Source organism: Pristiophorus japonicus, chromosome 6 (assembly GCF_044704955.1).
Source record: "Pristiophorus japonicus isolate sPriJap1 chromosome 6, sPriJap1.hap1, whole genome shotgun sequence".
NCBI lineage: Eukaryota > Metazoa > Chordata > Chondrichthyes > Pristiophoridae > Pristiophorus > Pristiophorus japonicus.
In genome coordinates, this window is record NC_091982.1 from 162,865,781 (window position 1) to 162,888,531 (window position 22,751).

Below are 22,751 nucleotides of genomic sequence, written 5' to 3' on the forward strand. Positions count from 1 at the left end.
CTCCAAATTTGCGGATGACACTAAGTTGGGTGGCAGTGTGAGCTGCGAGGAGGATGCTGTGAGGCTGCAGAGCGACTTGGATAGGTTAGGTGAGTGGGCAAATGCATGGCAGATGAAGTATAATGTGGATAAATGTGAGGTTATCCACTTTGGTGGTAAAAACAGAGAGACAGACTATTATCTGAATGGTGACAGATTAGGAAAAGGGGAGGTGCAAAGAGACCTGGGTGTCATGGTACATTAGTCATTGAAGGTTGGCATGCAGGTGCAGCAGGCGGTTAAGAAAGCAAATGGCATGTTGGCCTTCATAGCAAGGGGATTTGAGTACAGGGGCAGGGAGGTGTTGCTACAGTTGTACAGGGCATTGGTGAGGCCACACCTGGAGTATTGTGTACAGTTTTGGTCTCCTAACCTGAGGAAGGACATTCTTGCTATTGAGGGAGTGCAGCGAAGGTTCACCAGACTGATTCCCGGGATGGCGGGACTGACCTATCAAGAAAGACTGGATCAACTGGGCTTGTATTCACTGGAGTTCAGAAGAATGAGAGGGGACCTCATAGAAACATTTAAAATTCTGACGGGGTTAGACAGGTTAGATGCAGGAAGAATGTTCCCAATGTTGGGGAAGTCCAGAACCAGAGGTCACAGTCTAAGGATAAGGGGTAAGCCATTTAGGACCGAGATGCGGAGGAACTTCTTCACCCAGAGAGTGGTGAACCTGTGGAATTCTCTACCACAGAAAGTTGTTGAGGCCAATTCACTAAATATATTCAAAAAGGAGTTAGATGAGGTCCTTACTACTAGGGGGATCAAGGGGTATGGCGAGAAAGCAGGAATGGGGTAGTGAAGTTGAATGTTCAGCCATGAACTCATTGAATGGCAGTGCAGGCTAGAAGGGCCGAATGGCCTACTCCTGCACCTATTTTCTATGTTTCTCTGTTTCTATCTAGCCCCTTGAGCCTGCTCCGCCATTCAACAAGATCATGGCTGATCTGGCCGTGGACTCAGCTTCACTTACCCATCCGCTCCCCATAACCCTTAATTCCCTTATTGGTTAAAAATCTATCTATCTGTGATTTGAATACATTCAATGAGCTAGCCTCAACTGCTTCCTTGGGCAGATAATTCCACAGATTCACAACCCTCTGGGAGAAGAAATTCCTTCTCAACTCGGTTTTAAATTGGCTCCCCCGTATTTTGAGGCTGTGCCCCCTAGTTCTAGTCTCCCCGACCAGTGGAAACAACCTCTCTGCCTCTATCCTGTCCATCCCTTTCATTATTTTAATTTTTCTATAAGATCACCCCTCATCCTTCTGAACTCCAACGAGTAAAGACCCAGTCTACTCAATCTATCATCATAAGGTAACCCCCTCATCTCCAGAATCAGCCTAGTGAATCATCTCTGTACCCCCTCCAAAGCTAGTATATCCTTCCTTAAGTAAGGTGACCAAAACTGCACGCAGTACTCCAGGTGCGGCCTCACCAATACCCTATACAGTTGCAGCAGGACCTCCCTGCTTTTGTACTCCATCCCTCTCGCAATGAAGGCCAACATGCCATTTGCCTTCCTGATTACCTGCTGCACCTGCAAACTAACTTTTTGGGATTCATGCACAAGGACCCTCAGGTCCCTCTGCACCGCAGCATGTTGTAATTTCTCCCCATTCAAATAATATTCCCTTTTACTGTTTTTTTTCCAAGGTGGATGACCTCACACTTTCCGACATTGTATTCCATCTGCCAAACCTTAGCCCATTCGCTTAACCTATCTAAATCTCTTTGCAGCCTCTCTGTGTCCTCTACACAACCCGCTTTCCCACTAATCTTTGTGTCATCTGCAAATTTTGTTACACTACACTCTGTCCCCTCTTCCAGGTCATCTATGTATATTGTAAACAGTTGTGGTCCCAGCACCGATCCCTGTGGGACACCACTAACCACCGATTTCCAACCCGAAAAGGACCCATTTATCCCGACTCTCTGTTTCTGTTAGCCAGCCAATTCTCTATCCATGCTAATACATTTCCTCTGACTCCGCGTACCTTTATCTTTTGCAGTAACCTTTTGTGTGGCACCTTATCGAATGCCTTTTGGAAATCTAAATACACCACATGCATCGGTACACCTCTATCCACCATGCTCGATATATCCTCAAAGAATTCCAGTAAATTAGTTAAACATGATTTCCCCTTCATGAATCCATGTTGCGTCTGCTTGATTGCACTATTCCTATCTAGATGTCCCACTATTGCTTCCTTAATGATTGTTTCAAGCATTTTCCCCACTACAGATGTTAAACTAACCGGCCTATAGTTACCTGCCTTTTGTCTGCCCCCTTTTTTAAACAGAGGCGTTACATTAGCTGCTTTACAATCCGCTGGTACCTCCCCAGAGTCCAGAGAATTTTGGTAGATTATAACAAATTCATCTGCTATAACTTCCGCCATCTCTTTTAATACCCTGGACAGCTGAAGAAGTGGTATAAAATCTACCATTTCAAACTTTTCACTTTCCAATCTCAGAAGCTGAAGCCTTCAGGATTTGGAAGAGACTTTTGACCTGTATGCAGTTTGGAAGTGTTTGCACTGAAATCTATATTCACTGTCACGTCCTTGGAGCAACCTCTCTCACCATTGACAGATCACTTCTGTCAACTCAAACTCACCTGCCATCTATACCAGCAGCATCGGTGCCCTTGAAAAAAATCTCAACTTGATCCTTAGAATCCCACCATGATCAGTCCCAACACAAACATCACTAAACACATCAGTATCACCAACAACACCACCAACCTTCTCCGTTGCACAGGACACAGGTCATCAGCACCCGACCAGATTGTTACCCGGGACTTCACTTGATGCTATACACCCTGGCTGCCACATGATGCGCCAGGTTGGAACCACCCCACACCAGCTCCATAAAGCATCCCTGCAATGTCCAAGCCATTCCTTTCACACTCATCACCATTGTGGATGGTACTCTTATGTCTCACCATTCACTACAACTCATTAAGCACTTCCAAAGGTACCCACAAATCTGTCCAAGATTGTAAAGTGCTCAAAATAAAGATTTCAATGTTTGCCAATACATCAACATAAACTTCATATGAACATTGGCTGAAGGACTCAAGTGCCTACCCTTGTGTGTTGTTAATTAGTATGATTGGACAAGGATGAGGGTGACTGTGAGAGGTGGCTAGCGAGATGGGGAAGTGCTAATGTAGATAGAGAAAGAGAGTGAGGTGTAAGGTAAGTTGGTGTGAGTAAGGATGTGCAGGAGTAGGGTAGGGAAGGCAGAGTGATGGGGATGTGATGAATGACAGTAGCATGAGGTTGAGTGCGACTTTGTGGTAACATTGAGTGATCCACTGAGATCATTGAAAGGTTTGCGCCACTGCAGCCAGGTCCTCCTGACGACATCCCTGCTTGTGCCCACCTGTGCAATGTACAACCAGGCTGTGTGGTGTCCTGGGGAGGTCCCTTCCACCCACTCCCTGCATGCTGTGATTCCCTCCTTAAGCATCTGGAGGGAGTCATGGGAGAGTCTGGGTGCAGCCGTGCACCTCTGTGCAGTGCTTATCAGTGTTTGCAGGACATCAATGCTGCAGCACACTGACAGAAGAACTGTCAAAATCAATGTGGGAATAGTCCCGTGAAGGAAACCTGCTGATGACATGTCATCAAATTATATCATCAGACTGGCTTCCTCTTAATTGGCCGGGAAGCCCGCAATGCGGGTTTAACAAGCCCAAACATCGGAAGATTCGGGACAGAGATCGGGCTCGATTCGGGAGCGGGTTTGCCACATGCCACCAATCCCTGTCACATTGAACCTGCTGTGCGGGGCTAAATCGTGGCCTATGTCTCCAGATCACTAGTCCAGTCATCTGGATTACTAGTCCAGTAACATAACCAATAATGTGTATTTAATGGTTTGTTGAGCATATTAGGCAATTAGCCATAGAGACAAAGTAAGGTTGCAAGTTTGCTTCCTGGCTTGGGCTGATTTAATTCATAGGAGCTGGGGCAGCAGGAGTGACAAAATAGTTGGCCTCAGCTTCCATGAATTAGGAAGGAAAAAACTGGCAAGGCATTTTTGCTCTCACTCACTATCCAGAAATCCTCACTGGAAGTGCACAGTTATAGCTGTCAGACAGGGACAGCATAGAGATCAGAAGCGACACTCACTATGATTGAATAGTCTACTGGCATTTCATGTCGATGCTTCCATATAAATAATGGCAAGTTGGGTGAGGAACGAAGGCAACTATTTCTCATAGAACTGTACCCCAGCAGTGAGGGAGTGTCTTGGGAGAGGAGGAAAATAGGCAGAGAAAATATTGTCCAGAAAAAAAATAAGTTAGAAAGTAGTGAAGGTTTTATAAATAAAACCTCAACAAGTTATAAAAGAACTTTTTTTCATGAAGCAATCTTGTTTGCCAAAACAATATTTCACTATCAGACAGCTGACTGAGTTGCAAATGAAGCATGATAGTAAATTAAAATAGAGGCAAAAGGAACTGGCAGAGCTGGATCAACATGTACAAAGAAAGCACAACCTGCAACTCAAGGCAGCTGAAGACATAGGAAAAATAATGGGCCAGAAATCCGCGCCGCTGCTTCCCGCGGGCGATCGTGTAAAAAACTTAAAAAAGAAGTGCACTTACCTGAAGCTGCTGCACCCATGCGAGTGCCCAGTCCTGTGGCCTCCACTGACTGCACATCACAGCACATGCACGTCAGGGTGTGCACAGGGCTGGAGCTACAGTCACATGGCTCTGGGCAGCCAATCAGGTAAAGTATGTTCTCATTCATAATAATGGGAATTCCATAAGTTGCAGTTCCCATTATTATGATTGAGAACCCCCCCCCAAAACACACAAAACATTAATAAAAAATAGAAAAAATACACTACATATTCAATATTAATTTAAATTAAACTTATTTATGTATTATTAAAAATATATATTTTCCAGATTTTTAAAAAAGTGTTTTAAATTATGCTTTAAAATAAATTTAACGCAGTGGGCAGGATTTTTAAAAATAAAATGTGTTTTTTTAATTTTATTTTTTAGGTTTTAAGTGTATTTTAGAGTATTTATGGACCCGGGAAGGCAATGCAAAAGCTGGTTTACAGTGCACAATGCGCATACGTTGAAAACCAGGACATTTGCAAGGGCAAGTTTGCGGTATTTACCCATACCTTGTCCAGCAAATGTCCTCAAAACTCTTGCGCCTGATAAAAGCAGGTGCATCACCTACTTTCACAGGTATAAGAGTTTTAAAATACACTTAAAACCGAAAAAATAACATTAAAAAACACAAGTGTTCGGGCCACTGATATATTAATCGGGGCTTTTTATTTAGGCAGCTCCAGCAGCCGCCTGACATGAGTACAGCCTCGTTTCAACATTAAAATGAGCCTCTTGTACTCATTTTCGATCTGTGTTGGGAAATCCTTTTACATGAGTCAGAGCTTGTGATGCGCAAGTTCTGACTGATATTTCCAGGTCTTGATCAGCCTAATCAAGGGGCCTGTGATGAGCATTCAAAAAAGGCCAGCTGCAGTACCGTAGTACATTTTTAAGCATTTAAACTGCGAGGTGTAAGGGGCTGGAAATTGCGGTCAGAGGCTTCCCGCACCGAATGCCTCTGATTTGCAAGAAAAATTTTCACCTCACTGGTGCCTTCGTATCTTCGTATCTTCAGAATCTTTCAGTCCTGGGCCTGTAGGTGTACACCTGCGTAAATGCCCACGCATCACAGGGCGCATTTCATTCACAAACATTCCTCTGATCACGTGGGCCAGCCCAGCCAGTGACAAAGGAGGATTCCTATTATGCTCACGGGGATTCCATTTATGTACAGAATCCCCATAAGCAAAATAGGAATCCCCTAAAAAAACACATTTTCGCTACACGTAAATAAAAAATAAACCATCACATCTTCATAAATAATTAAAATACAATTTAATTAAACTTTTAAAACAAAAATTAAATTTTTTGAAAAGTAAATGTATACATTTTTAAAAAGGCCAAAAGTAACCTAAACTAATTTTAAAGGTTTCTGAATGTTTAAATGCTTTAAAAAAATTTATTTTAAAATTTATTTAAACCCTTACGTTTGTAAAAGAAGGACTTATGCCTGCTTTTATCAGGTGTATGATTCTTGTGGGCATTCGCTGGGCTGTGACAGCAAATGTCCATTTCGTGAGCGTTCGTATGATCTGTCAAGCTGAAACTTGACAGATCGGAGGTTCCGGGTTTTTCCGCATGCTCTTAAGACCACGTACACTTCCCTCCCAAACAGAATAATTACCACAACACCATTACCACGGTAAAATCTGTGCAAATACTTTATGCTGTCAACCTCCATCTTTTTTAGTTTGATTGTTGGCTCACTGGTAAACATCGTTCGGAAAGCCCTTTAACCCTAGTGACATCTGCTGAGCTTACGTAACTATTCGTCATAGTCTCGTGAAATTCTATCTTGCAATAGAAGGATTCAACAAATATATCACAAAGCACTGCTGCTCAGAGCTAGTTTTATTTTAATTACATTTTTATAATAGTTTAATCACGAGATAATTACAAATGAGAAGATCATTTATTCCACCTTAATTCATCTAATTGTTTCTGAAATGATTCCAGGATTTTCACCTCTACTACAGGTATTGAATCTACATAGGATTATATAGGATTACATAAGATTATATAGGATACACAGCACAGAAACAGGCTGACACAAAAGCAAATTATTGCAGATACTGGAAGCAAGGGTCACAGACCTGCAACTTTAACTCTGTTTGTCTCCACAGGTGCTGCCTGACCTGCTGAGATTTCCAGCATTTTCTGTTTTTATTACAGAACCAGGCCATTCGGCCCAACCAGTCCATGTCGACATTTATGCTCGACTCGATCCTCCTCCCGTCTTTGCTCATCTAAATCTATCAGCATAAGCCTCTATTCCCTTCTCCCTCATATGCTTGTCTAGCTTCCCCTTAAATGCATCTATACTATTCACTTCAACCACTCCCTGTGGTAGCGAGTTCCACATTCTCACCACTCTTTTGAGTAAAGAATTTTCTTCTGAATTCCCTATTGGATTTCTTATATTGATGGCCTCTAGTTATGCTCTTCCCCACAAGTGGAAACATTTTCTCTGCATCCACTATCAAAACCTTTCATAACTTTAAAGACCTCTATTAGCTCACCCCTCAGCCTTCTCTTTCAAGAGAAAAGAGACCCAGCCTGTTCATTCTTTCCTGATATGTATACCCTCGCATTTCTGGTATCATCCTTGTAAATCTTCTCTGCACCTTCTCTCGTGCCTCTATATCCCTTTTATAACATGGCAACCAGAGCTGTACGCAATACGCTAGATGTGGTCTAACCAAGGTTCGATACAAGTAGCCATAACTTCCCTACTTTTTGGTTCTATTGCTCTAGAAATAAACTCTAGTGCTTGGTTTGCTTTTTTTAATGCCTTGCTAACCTGTGTCGCAACTTTTAGTGATTTGTGTATTTGTACTCTGCGATCCCTTTGTTCCTCTACTCCACCTAGATTCTCACCCTCCAACAACAACAACAACTTATACGTATGTCACATCTTTAACATAGTGAGACTTCTTAAGGCGCTTCACAGGAGTATTATGAGATAAAACAAAATTGACACCAAGCCACATTAGTAGAAATTAGCGCATGTGATCAAAAGCTTGGTCAAAGAGGTATGTTTTAATGAGCATTTGAAGGAGGAAAAAAAAGTAGAGAGGTGGTGTTCCAGAGCTTGGGGCCTAGGTAACAGAAGGTACGGCCACTAAGAGTTGAGCAATTATAATCAGGGATGCTCAAGAGGGCAGAATTAGAGGAGCACAGACATCTCAGGGAGTTGTGGGGCTGGAGCAGATTACAGAGATAGGGAGGGATGAGGCCATGCAGGGATTTGAAAAAAAGGATAAGAATTTTGAAATCGAGGTGTTGCTTAACCTGAAGCCAATGTAGGTCAGCGAGCACAGGGGTGATGGATGAGCGGGACTTGGTGCGAGTTAGGACATGGGCAGCCGTGTTTTGGATCACCTCTAGTTTACGTAGGGTAGAATGTGGGAGGCCAACCAGGAGTGCGTTGGAACAATCAAGTCTAGAGTTAACATAGACATGGGTGAAGCTGAGGCAAGGACAGAGACACGCAATGTTACGGAGGTGGAAATAGGTGGTCTTAGTTATGCTGTGGCTATCTGGTCAGAAGTTCATTTCAGGGTCAAATATGACACCAAGTTACGAACAGTGTGGTTCAGCCTCAGACAGAGGTTAGGGAGAGAGATGGAGTCAGTGTCTGGGGAATGGTGTTTGAAGCGGGGACCTAAAACAATGGATTCAGTCTTCTCAATATTCAATTGGAGAAAATTTCTGCTCATCCAGAACTGGATGGCGGACAAGCAGTCTGACAATTTAGAGACCGTGGAGGGGTCGAGAGAAGTGGTAGTGAGGTAAAGCTGGATATCATCAGCGTACATGTGGAAACTGATGCTGTGTTTTTGGATGATGTCTCCAAGAGTCAACATGTTAATGAGAAATAGGAAGAGACCAAGGATAGATCCTTGGGGGACACCAGAGGTACACGATGCGGGGGCGGGAAGAGATGCCGCTGCAGGTGATTCTCTGGCTATGATTAGATAGATCAGTCACCACCCTATTCTTCCTACCAAAATGTAATTCCTCATATTTATCTGTGTTGAACTTCATTTTCCAATTATATACCCATTCTGGAAGTTTATTAATGTCCTCCTGTAATGTGTTGCCGTCCTCCTCAGCATTTACCATCCCCCCCAAATTTGATGTCATCCGCAAATTTAGAAATTGTGTTTTTGATTCCAAAGTCTAAATCATTAATATAAATTGTGAACAACATTGGTCCCAGCACTGATCCTTGTGGAACACCACTACCCACCTTCTACCTTTTACCCCTACTCTCTGTTTTCTATCTTGAAGCCAGCTAGCTATCCTTTCTGCTACTTGTCCCCTGACTCTGCATTCTCCGACCTTGTTCATCTGTCTATTATGGATTAACTTTTCGAAGGCCTTTTGAAAATCTAGATAAGTTATATCTACTGCATTACTATTGTCTACTCTCTCTGTTACCTCTTCAAAAGATTCAATCAGGTTGGTCAAGCAAGACCTTACCCTTTTGAAATCCATGTTGACTATTCATTATTAGATTTTTGGTGTTTGGATGTTCTTCTATTTTCTCCTTTAGTGGGGGTTCCATTATTTTTTCTTACGCTGATGTGAAGCTGACTGGTCTACAATTTGCTGGACATGTTCTGTCCCCCTTCTTAAATTTAGGTATTATGTTAGCTATCTGCCAGCCCTCTGGCACTGCACTTTTTTCTAACGTATTATTAAATATATGTAGTAATACCTCGGCTATCTCTTCCCTAGATTCTTTGAAAATTCTTGGATACAATCCATCCGGACCAGGAGTTTATCCTCTTTGTGTTAGATTAGTTTATTTAATATATACCCTCTTTTTATTTTAAATGTACTTTTCTCATTACTACTCTCATTATCCAATGTCATGTCTATCTGTTCCATCTCTCTGGTAAATACTGGAGCAAAATAATTATTTAATATTTCTGTAGCCATAACTTCCATCTATCGTTACCTGTGGTATTATCCTGTTTATCCCTTAATGGCCCTATTCCCATCCCAACTTTCCATTTTTTATTGATGTGCCTACAAAATATTTTACTATTTTACTATTTTGTTTTATGTTCCTTGATAATTTAATTTCATAGTTCCTCTTTGTGTTCCTAATTGTTTTTTTGACTTCACTCCTACTGTTTTTGTATTCTCCCTGAACATGCTGTCTATGTACTTAATGTATGCGTCTGTCCTTACCCTCAATTGTTACCTTATGGCTTTATTCATCCATGGAGTCTCATTAGTGTTTAGTTTGTTCTTTCCTTTTAGTGGAATATATTGCTCCTGCATTCTGTTGATCACCGTTTTAAATGTTTCCTATTGCTGCTCTACATCATTTTTTACCAATGTCGTTGAGCATTTTATTTTTCCAAGTTCGATTCTCAGCCCTTCAAAATCAGCTTTTCTCCAATCTATTACCCTGGTTTTCATCATACTTATATCCTTCTCAATTATCATCTTAAAGTGTATTGTATTATGGTCACTGTTGCCTACATATTCCCCTACTTTTATCTCTCTTATCTACTCTGGTTCATTCCCATTTCTGGATCCAATAGCGAATCCTCCCTTGTTGGGCTTTTTACATATCGTTTCAGAAAGTAGTCCTTTATAAATTGTAGGACCTGCATTGCCTTATCCCCTCTTCTGTCTAATTAATATTAACAACAACAACAACTTGTATTTGTATAGTGCCTTTAATGTAGTGAACCATCCCAAAGCGCTTCATAGGAATATTATGAGATAAAAATTTGACACCGTCCACATAAGTAGAAATTAGCACAGGTGCTTTGTCAAAGAGGTATGTTTTAAGAAGCGTCTTGAAGGAGGAAAGAGAGGTAGAGAGATGGAGAGGTTGAGGCAGGGAGTTCCAAAGCTTAGGGCCAAGGCAACAGAAGAGGCTGCCACCAATGGTTGAGCCATTAGAATCAGGGATGCTGATGAGGGCAGAATCAGTAGAGCACAGATATCTCGGGGTTTTATGGGGCTGGAGATTATAAAGATAGGGAGGGGCGAGGCCATGGAGGGATTTGAAAATAAGGATGAGAATTTTGAAATCGAGGCGTTGCTTAACCTGAAGCCAATGTAGGCCAGCGAGTACAGGGGTGATGGGTGAGCAGAACTTGGTGCGGGTTAGGACATGGGCAGCCGAGTTTTGGATCACCTCCAGTTTACCTAGGGTCGAATGTGGAATAGTCAAGTCTCGAGGTAACAAAGGCATCGATGAGAGCTTCAGCAGCGGATGAGCTGAGGCAAGGGCGGAGACAGGCGATGCTACAGAAGTGGAAATAGACGGTCTTAGTTATGCTGTGGATATGTGGTCGAAAGCTCATTTCAGGGTCAAATATGACACCAAGGTTGTGAACAGTCTGGTTCAGCCTCAGACAGAAGTTGGGAAGAGCGATGGAGTCAGTGGCTAGGGAATGGAGTTTGTGGCGGCGACCTAAAACAATAGCTTCAGTCTTCCCAATATTCCCATTATACAATCAGGGCAGTTGAAATCACCCAGGATTATTATTCGATGTTTTTTTTACTCATTTCCTTAATTTATCTGGATATTCCTTCCTCCACCTCCCGTCTACTATTAGGTGGTTTGTAGACTACATCTATTAGTATGATTGATACTTTATTATCTTTTATCTCTATCCGTATGGATTCTAGTTTTGTCTTGCTGATAGCTGCGTCAATTTTTTCTACTGCCATTATGTTATCCCTAATAAGTAGACCTACTCCATCTCCATTTTTTCCCTCTTTATCTTTTCCAAATGTTATACCCTGCAACATATAATTCCCAGTCCTGATTTTAGTTTAGCTATGTCTCAGTAATCCCTACTCTGTCTGGTTCCTCGCAACGCATGATTGCCTTCAGCTCCCCTGTTTTATTACGGACACTGTGTACATTGCTGTGCAGAGAGTTTGGTGGCCAAAATTCAACCTCCCGATAAAACCTCTGGCTGCCTGAAAACGGCGGCCACGGGGCAGAGCGTAATGGGAATTCATGTTTCACAAATTTGCTCGAAATCTTTGAGGATGTAACAAACTGGGCGGACAAAGGGGAACCAGTGGATGTGGTGTATTTGGACTTCCAGAAGGCATTTGACAAGGTGCCACATAAAAGGTTACTGCAGAAGATAAAAGTTCATGGGGTTGGGGGTAATATATTAGCAGGGATAGGGGAATGGTTAACTAACAGAGAACAGAGAGTCAGGATAAATAGTTCATTCTCTGGTTTGCAACCAGTAACTAGTCGGGTGCTGCAGGGATCAGTGCTGGGACCCCAACTATTTACAACGTGGAAGAAGGAACTGAGTGTAACATAGCCAAGTTTGCTGATGATACAAAGATAGGAGGAAAAGCAATGTGTGAGAGGGACACAAAAAATCTGCAAAAGGACATAGACAGGTTAAGTGAGTGGGCAAAAAGTTAGCAGATGGAGTATAATGTTGGAAAGTGTGAGGTCATGCACTTTGGCAGAAAATATCAAAGAGCAAGTTATTATTTAAATGGAGAAAGATTACAAAGTGCTGCAGTATAGCGGGACCTGGAGGGACTTGTGCATGAAACACAAAAGGATAGCATGCAGGTACAGCAAGTGATCAGGAAGGCCAATAGTATCTTGGCCTTTATTGCAAAGGGGATGGAGTATAAAAGCAGGAAAGTCTTGCTACAGCTATAAAAGGTATTGGTGAGGCCACATCTGGAATACTGCGTGCAGTTTTAGTTTCCATATTTACAAAAGGATATACTTGCTTTGGAGGCAGTTCAGAGAAGGTTCACTAGGTTGATTCCGGGGATGAAGGGGTTGACTTATGAGGAAAGGTTGAGTAGGTTGGGCCGCTACTCATTGGAATTCAGAAGAATGAGAGGTGATCTTATCGAAACGTATATGATTATGAGTGGCTTGACAAGGTAGATGCAGAGAGGATGTTTCCACTGATGGGGGAGACTAGAACTAGAGGCCGTGATCTTAGAATAAGAGGCTACCCATTTAAAACTGCGATGAGAAGAAATTTCTTCTCTCAGAGGGTTGTAAATCTGTGGAATTCGCTGCCTCAGAGAGCTGTGTTAGCTGGGACATTGAATAAATTTAAGACAGAAATAGGCAGTTTCTTAAACGAAAAGGGGATAAGGGGTTATGGGGAGCGGGCAGGGAAGTGGAGCTGAGTTCATGATCAGATCAGCCATGATCTTATTGAATGGCGGGGCAGGCTCGAGGGGCCGTATGGCCTACTCCTGTTCCTATTTCTTATGTTCTTATGTTACGGCGGACTGGCCGACGTTCACGAAATTGACCTCAGGGTTTTTTGTTGCGGTATGAGGATTGGCCCCGCTGCCCCAACATCCGCCCCACTCCTGCAGATGTGTCCTTAACGACGTCATCAGAGTGTGCACCACAGCAGCTCCACCCCGGGAGGAAAATTCAGGTCAAAAAGACTTCCAGCTGCCTGGCGGTGCCCCCAACAGTTTTTTGGGTCGATGCATAGTGCGGGCTCGAGACCGCCAGCAGACTTTAAAGGCGTGTTGCCTGTATCTTCATTTTTTTGGCCGAGAATTTTTCGGACTGCACACAAGTTTGTCAATTGCACTTTTCAGAATGGCACTGAGTGTCACTAGGCTAGGGTCCTCAATCTGTATAACACAGAGGCTTCATTGTGGAGGTTGTGCTTGCAGAGGCAATGGGACAGTGCAGCACTGGAGAGTCAACCTAGATTTTTGTGCTCAAGTCCCTGGAGTGGGACTTGAAACCACAGCCTTCTGAGTCAGAGGCGAGTGAGCTACCCACTGAGCCACAGCTGACACTATTACTATAAGAGAAGGAGGGACTACCTTTCCTTCCTGATGAGCAGGGAGAAGGAGTTTTGAGTGGCAGACCGGATTCGTGTGGATTGCGGGCTTCCCCAGGGTTCAGGGCGCCATACACTGCACCCACATTGCAGTGAGGGCGCCACAAAACAATACTGCGATGTTCAGAAACTGCAAGGGATTCCATTCCCTCAACATGCAGCTGGTGTGCGACCACCACCACAAAATCATAACAGTTGATGCCCGGTATCCTGGCAGTAGCCACGATGCTTTCATCTTGCGCTAGACCAGTGTGCCCGGTGTACTTGCTAGCCCAAAACAAGATTGCGGCTGGTTTCTTGGAGACAAGGGCTACCCGCTGTGCACTTGGCTGCTGACTCCCCTTCGCAACCCCAGGACTGCTGCGCAGCAAGCCTACAATGATTCTGATTCAGCCAGCAGTTGCTTAATTGAGCAGTGCATCGGGATCCTTAAGCAGAGGTTCCGTTGCCTGGATCGCTCTGATGAAGTGCCTGAGCGGGTCTCCCTATTCGTGTTTGTCTGCTGCATGCTTCACAACCTGGCAATCATGCGGGCACAACCATTGGAGGACGAGCCACCAGTACCAATTGAGGAGGAGAACCAGGAGGAGAAGGAGACGCAGGAGCGTGATGCGCAGGAGGAGAGTGAGGAGGCGCGGAGCAGGACCAGGATGCTGGTCACCAGCCACGCAGGAGGCGGCTTCGCCATCTAAACCCTGTAGGGGAAGTGTAGAACCGTCTCATTGCTGCTCGTTTCCGATGAGTTATTGCCCACTTCACCCTTCATCTTTGCATCTCCATGACCACCCCAATGAGCCCTTTCACACATCATTGCCCACAGTGAAATGAGAGACAGATATTGGAACACAAAATAAAGATTCATTACATGAGAAATAAAGATGCAAAAAACATACACATAATCATTTCTCACCCTTGTGCAGCTCCTTATAACCTCTCTTATGCAAGCTTATTCTGGAACTACGCCGCTGTGACTCCCCTGTGGCTGCATCATGAGTCTGGGAAGGCTGCTGTGTTTCAGGTGTCGAAGCTACTGATGTCCTTCAATGACACCCTTGACCAGCTCTGGCCGTGGAAGGGCTGGCTGCACACTGGGCAGCACCCTCCTCGGTGCGTTCAGTCGGCCTTGGCTGGGGCGAGTCCATGCTTATCGGCAATGGCAGAGTGACAGGTCTGGGCTCAGGACTACTGTGATCCTGAGAGAACAAATTTTCATCCTGGTCCGAGGAGCCTGCACCACTCCCCCGGGGCAGCACCTCACCATCGCCACCACTCTGCTACAGCACAGGTCGGTGGTGTGGCATGTCACCGGACCATGGTGGACCCAGTCACGATGGCAACAGTCAGCACTCGCGTGGCATCCAGCTGAGACTGCATGAGAACAGCCATAGTCTCAATGCCACCAGAGATGACAGCAGTAAGACGCTCTGTGGCCCATAGCCAAGAGTGCATAAGAGCATTCTGAGCTTCCGGGGCTGCAGTCATCCTCTCCAAAGCAGCATTCAGATGTTCATTCACGTGCGCTCGTGCTGTAATGGCAGCAAACACATCGTCAACGAAAAGCGGGATTACAGCTGGATACACACGGTCAATCTGAGATTCCACCATTGTCTGCACACTGGCAGTGATGGGCTCCACAATGCGGGAGGTGGACTCCTCCATGCTCCTGACCACCTGTGACAGCCTGTCCGGCACCCTTGCCATTGCCCCCCACATCTGGGAATGCATGGCCTCCACCCTTCTTTCATAAGCCCCAACATCGATGGGCTCGTCTGAGTCCTCTTCAATAGAACTCGCGTGCGACCTCCCCCACGGAGAGATGGCACCCAGGCTTGCTTTCACCCTTCACCATGCTGCAGCCTGCTAGGCTCCGGTGCATCACCCAGTGCAGACCTCTCTGTTAAGTCTAACATTCCGGATCGCTTACTCCCAGTATCTGAGCTGGCACGTGCGAGTGTCGGAAGCAGTGACGCGGTGCTGCCAGCAGTGTCATAGAAACATAGAAAATAGGTGCAGGAGTAGGCCATTCGGCCCTTCGAGCCTGCACCGCCATTCAATAAGATCATGGCTGATCATTCACCTCAGTACCCCTTTCTTGCTTTCTCTCCATACCCCTTGATCCCTTTAACCATAAGAGCCATATCTAACTCCCTCTTGACTATATCCAATGAACTGGTATCAACAACTCTCTGCGGTAGGGAATTCCACAGGTTAACAACTCTCTGAGTGAAGAAGTTTCTCCTCATCTCAGTCCTAAATGGCTTACTCTTTATCCTTAGACTATGTCCCCTGGTTCTGGACTTCCCCAACATCGGGAACATTCTTCTTGCATCTAACCTGTCCAGTCCCGTCAGAATTTTATATGTTTCTATCAGATCCCTTCTCATCCTTCTAAACTCCAGTGAATAAAGGCCAGGTTGATCCAGTCTCTCCTCATATGTCCCCTCTTCCTGCGCTTCATCGGACATGGTGCCAACATATGGAGTGGCCTCTAGGGTGTTATCATGACCATGGCTGCCAGTGCCCTCAAGGCTCTCATCCTGGCATTGCCTCCCGCTCTCATCAGCGGTCTCTCCCTGACCTTGACTGCCAGTGCCCTCCAAGCTGTCATTATAGCTTTGGCTCACACTTGCATCAGCGGTCTCTTCCTGGCTTTGGCTCACACTCAGGCTTTCATCTGCAATCATAAATGGCACAAGGACTGCCTTGAGGGGCAGGTAGGACTTGACACATGAAGGCTGCAACTTCCACGCTATCATAAGCAAACGCACTTTCAGGGAGAGATGCCATTAAAGGAAGGCCTTCATTTACCCATGCTGCCCCCAGCAGGATCCACATGACTGGCAGCCACAGGAAGGCAACATGTGGGCCCACTAGCATCTGCACCCTTTCTTTCAGATGAGTGAGCTGCTGGATCTCTAGCTCGTCCTCTGTTGCTCAGCACGGTTGTGAGAAACCTTCGCCTGCATAGCAAATAAGGCTTGCTGAGTAACAGTTTTATGAGGCCTCAGCATTGAGTGCACAAGTGTGTGTGTCTGACATGCAGCTGTAACTCTGATATGAAAGGGAGCCTCCATTGTGAGAACGCACACAAATATATACAGGCCTCAGCAATCAAATGCTGCTTCAGTGACTATACAATGAAGGTTGGAAATAAGAGAAGGTGAAGGCATCCTTGCAGATGGAAGGTGAGAAGTTGGGGAACATGTTCTCACTTTCATCAGTTGAATGATGTCGTTGAACCTTTTGCAGCATTGGGTGGCAGTACGGTCATGAATGGAGGTCCCCGAGACCTGCACAGCGATCTCATTCCAGGCATTAACAAACATAGCGCGAGTTGATCGGCCTGTGTCAGGGTAAAGATCACGCCTCCTTCCCTCCACAGCCTCGATGAGGGTCTTGAGTTCCGTGTCCAAAAATCTGTTGGTCATCCTTGCTCCTGCTGGATTCAAAGTGCTTCCCTGCTCAGGGCCCAGCTGCAAACTCGGCTCTTTAAGAAGGTCAGGGAGTAGCTGGCTCATTAGCAGCAAAACAGCACCAGCTACAGTTCGCGGCCCAATCAGCCACTCCGCACCACACCGCTGCCAACAGCCCATTCCCGTCACCAATACCACTTCACTCCTTTCTGTTATGTATGCAAACTTTATAATAGTTTAAGACACTTTCATCAAAAATGCTGAATTTCGCTCCAATGGCCACTGCATCCATTGTGGCGGTAATGATTGACAAAAAGCATTTCAGGCAGAGGTGAATTTCTACCCCTTTAACTAATTTTTAATAGGATTTCGTCTCGTTTTATGTTTAACTATCTTTTTAGACACTTGTTCTATAACTCTATTTATTCCCTTGCCATCAATGTCCACCCTTACTTTATTCTTTCCTATGATCTCTTTTCCTGTTTTGTTTATATTTAGGCTGGTTATATTTCTTGTCGATCCCTCCCACATCTTACTAGTTTAAAGCCCATGCCATTTCCCGATTTACCCTTTCTGCTAGGACACAGGTCCCATCCCGGTTCGGGTGGAGGCCGTCCCATCGGTACAGCTCCTTCCTGTCCCAGAACTGGTGCCAGTGTCCAATGAAAAAGAACCCCTCTCTCCCACACCAACCCTTGAAGTTCATTCCATGGCATCATAGGATCACAAGGAAGATCTCAGGCAAGTGGTGGCAGAAGAGGAAGGTGAACCCAAAATGGTAATACTGTGGACTTAAAGGTCCTTCTGACCATACTGGACCAGCTCTGTTGGGCGGGCCACATTGTCCACATGCCTGACACAAGACTCTCAAAGCAAGCGCTCTACTTGGAACTCCTACACGGCAAGCGAGCCACAGGTGGGCAGAAGAAACATTTCAAGGACATCCTCAAAGCCTCCTTGATAAACATAGAAACATAGAAAATAGGTGCAGGAGTAGGCCATTCAGCCCTTCGAGCCTGCACCGCCATTCAACAAGATCATGGCTAATCATTCCTTCAGTACCCCTTTCCTGCTTTCTCTCCATACCCCTTGATCCCCTTAACTGTAAGGGTCATATCTAACTCCCTTTTGAATATATCCAATGAAATGGCATCAACAACTCTCTGAGTGAAGAAGTTTCTCCTCATCTCAGTTCTAAATGGCCTACCCCTTATCCTAAGACTATGTCCCCTGGTTCTGGACTTCCCCAACATCGAGAACATTCTTCCCGCATCTAACCTGTCCAGTCCCATCAGAATCTTATACGTTTCTATGAGATCCCCTCTCATCCTTCTTAACGCCAGTGAATAAAGGCCCAGTTGATCCAGTCTCTCCTCATATGACAGCCCAGCCATCCCTGGAATCAGTATGGTGAACCTTCGCTGCACTCCCTCAATAGCAAGAACGTCCTTCCTCAGATTAGGAGAACAAAACTGAACACAATATTCCAGGTGAGGCCTCACTAAAGCCCTGTACAACTGCAGTAAGACCTCCCTGCTCCTATACTCAAATCCCCTAGCTATGAAGGCCAACATACCATTTGCCTTCTTTACCGTCTGCTGTACCTGTGTGCCCACTTTCAGTGACTGATGAACCATGACACCCAGGTCTCGTTGCACCTCCCCTTTTTTTAGTCTGCCGCCATTCAAATAATATTCTGCCTTCGTGTTTTTGCCCCAAAAATGGATAACCTCACATTTATCCACATTATACTGCATCTGCCAAGTATTTGCCCACTCACCTAATCTGTCCAAGTCACCCTACAGCCTCTTAGCGTCCTCCTCAAAGCTCACACCGCCACCCAGCTTAGTGTCATCTCAAACTTGGAGATATTACACTCAATTCCTTCATCTAAATCATTAATGTATATTGTAAAGATTTGGGGTCCCAGCACTGAGCCCTGCGGCACCTCACTAGTAACTGCCTGCCATTCTGAAAAGGACCCGTTTATCCCGACTCTCTGCTTCCTGTCTGCCAACTAGTTCTCTATCCACGTCAGTACATTACCCCCACTACCATGCGCTTTGAATTTATACACCAATCTCTTGTGCTGGACCTGGTCAAAAGCCTGTTGAAAGTCCAAATACACCACATCCACATGTTCTCCCTTGTCCACTCGTCTAGTTACATCCTCAAAAACTTCCAGAAGATTCGTCAAGCATGATTTCCCTTTCATAAATCCATGCTGACTCGGTCTGATCCTGTCACTGCTTTCCAAATGGGCTGCTATTTCATCCTTAATGATTGATTCCAACATTTTCCCCACTACTGATGTCAGGCTAACCGGTCTATAATTACCCGCTTTCTCTCTCCCTCCTTTTTTAAAAAGTGGCGTTACATTAGCTACCCTCCAGTCCATACGAACTGATCCAGAGTCGATAGATTTTTGGAAAATGATCACCAATGCATCCACTATTTCTAGGGCCACTTCCTCTGGGATGCAGACTATCAGGACCCGGGGATTTATCGGCCTTTAATCCCATCAATTTCCCTAACACAATTTCCTGCCTAATAAGGATATCTTTCAGTTCCTCATTTTCACTAGACCCACTGTCCCCTAGTACATTCGGAAGGTTATTTGTATCTTCCGTTGTGAAGACAGAACCGAAGTATTGGTTCAATTGGTCTGCCATTTCTTTGTTCCCCATTATAAATTCACCTGAATCCGACTGCAATGGACCTACGTTTGTCTTTACTAATCTTTTTCTCTTCACATATTTATAGAAGCTTTTGCAGTCAGTTTTAATGTTCCCAGCAAGCTTCCTCTTGTACGTTATTTTCCCCTTCTTAATTAAACCCTTAGTCCTCCTCTGTTGAATTCTAAATTTCTCCCAGTCCTCAGGATTGTTGCTTTTTCTAGTCAATTTACATGCCTCTTCCTTGGTTTTAACACTATCCTTAATTTCCCTTGTTAGCCATGGTTGAGCCATCTTCTCAGTTTTATTTTTACTCCAGACAGGGATGTACAATTGCAGAAGTTCATCCATATGATCTTTAAATGTTTGCCATTGCTTATCCACCATCAACCCTTTAAGTATCCTCCGCCAGTCTATTCTAGCCAATTCACGCCTCATACTGTCGAAGTTACCTTTCCTTAAGTTCAGGACCCTAGTTTCCGAATTAACTTTGTCACTCTCCATCTTAATAAGGAATTCTACCATATTATGGTCACTTTTCCCCAAACAACAAGATTGCTAACTAGTCCCTTCTCATTACACATCACCCAGTCTAGGATGGCCAGCTCCCTGGTTGGTTCCTCGACATATTGGTCTAGAAAACTATCCCTAATACACTCCAGGAAATCCTCCTCCACTGCATTGCTACCAGTTTGGGTAGCCCAATCAATATGTAGATTAAAGTCAACCATGATTACTGCTGTTCCTTTATTGCACACATCCCTTATTTCTTGTTTGATGCTGTCCCCAACCTCACTACTACTGTTTGGTGGTCTGTACACAACTCCCACTAGCGTTTTCTGCCCTTTGGTATTCTGTAGCTCCACCCATACCGATTCCACATCATCCAGGCTAATGTCCTTCCTTACAATTACATTGATTTCCTCTTTAACCAGCAACGCCACCCCGCCTTCTTTTCCTTTCTGTCTATCCTTCCTAAATGCTGAATACCCTTGGATGTTGAGTTCCTAGTCTTGGTCATCCTGCAGCCAAGTCTCCGTGATGCCAATCACATATATCCGTTAACTGCTATCTGCGCAGTTAAATCATCCACCTTATTCCGAATACTCCTCGCATTGAGGCACAGAGCCTTCAGGCTTGTCTTTTTAACACACTTTGCCCCTTTTGAATTTTGCTGTAATGTGGCCCTTTTTGCTTTTTGCCTTGGGTTTCTCTGCCCTCCACTTTTACTATTCTCCTTTCTATCTTTTGCTTCTGCCTCCATTTTATTTCCCTCTGTCTCCCTGCATAGGTTCCCATCCCCCTGCCATATTAGTTTAACTCCTCTCCAACAGCACTAGCAAACACTCCCCCTTGGACATTGGTTCCGATCCTGCCCAGGTGCAGACCATCTGGTTTGTACTGGTCCCACCTACCCCAGAACCGGTTCTAATGCCCCAGGAATTTGAATCCCTCCCTTCTGCACCATTTCTCAAGCCACGTATTCATCTGAGCTATCCTGCGATTCGTACTCTGACTAGCACGTGGCACTGGTAGCAATCCTGAGATTTCTACTTTTGAGGTCCTACTTTTTAATTTAACTCCTAGCTCCCTAAATTCGTCTCATAAGACCTCATCCCGTTTTTTACCTATATCGTTGGTACGTATATGCTTCACGACAACTGGCTGTTCACCCTCCCTTTTCAGAATGCCCTGCACCCGCTCCGAGACATCCTTGACCCTTGCACCAGGGAGGCAACATACCATCCTGGAGTCTCGGTTGTGGCCGCAGGAAGGCCTATCTATTCCCCTTACAATTGAATCCCCTATCACTATCGCTCTTGCACTCTTTTTCCTGCCCTCCTGTGCAGCAGAGCCAGCCACGGTGCCATGAACTTGTCTGCTGCTGCTCTCCCCTGATGAGTCATCCCCCTCAACAGTTCCCAAAGCGGTGTATCTGTTTTGCAGGGGGATGACCGTAGGGGACCCCTGCAATACCTTCCCTGCACTGCTCTTCCTGTTGGTCTTCCATTCCCTATCTGGCTGTGGACCCTTTACCTGTGGTAAGACCAACTCACTAAACGTGCAACATCCCCACTGACACCTGGGAATCCCTGGCCAAAGATCGCCCTAAGTGGAGGAATAGCATCCGGGGGGGTGCTGAGCACCTCGAGTCTCGTCGCAGAGAGCCTGCAGAAATCAAACGCAGGCAGCGGAAGGAGCATGCGGCAAACCAATCCCACCCACCCTTTCCTTCAATGACTGTCTAACTCACCTGTGACGCAGACTGTAATTCTCATATTGGACTGTTCAGTCAATTGAGAACTCATTTTTAGAGTGTAAGCAAGTCTTCCACAATTTCGAGGGACTGCCGATGATGATAAAATTCAACAGAAGAGAAATTGCCTGCCATGCTTGCAGTAAAGGAGTCACTGTAGGTACTGACAAGAGACATGTGATGGAAGGTGGCAATGGCAGTAAATGCCACCTGAACTCCCAGGACAGCACAGCCGTGTTGCAAAACATGTAATGATTTGACAAAGCCAGGCAAGGTAAGAAAACAGTGATCTTCCTATTTTCATTTTGGCACCAAGAGACTTCCTTCACTAATGATCCTAATTTATTGAATGGAATGACGCCTTTATTCACGGGGCACCGTGGCTTTGTATGTCTTCAATCTGGAACCAGGTTTTGGAAGCTGCCTCACAAGCCTCTTCTTGCATGCAGCTCCTTATAGATCACATTTCTCATGTTACAGGGTCCTTCGAGCATTTGTCTACCCAGTTACATCAGTTATCAAGCTCCATCTGAACCGGATAGTAACCAGTGTCCTAGCAGAAAGGCTAAATAGGGTGGTAGCAATGGCTTTAAACTAGTAAGACGGTGAGTGGGGTGGGGGGGGGTGCGGGGTGGGGGTGCGGTTGGCGCTGTGGGGGAGAGATCTACACGCGAAATGAAACAAGCCTATATATAAAAGAAACAGGAAAAGAGAGCAAAGGCTAGACTAAACTAAGGGGGAACATAAATCGCAAAGGAATAAATAGAGTTACTCTACTGGAGTGTAAAAAGATGGTTAAAAATAAAGTGAGAGGAACTGCTATTAAAATTGAGTTAAACTGTCTGAACAGCATTTCTAGCAGATCCT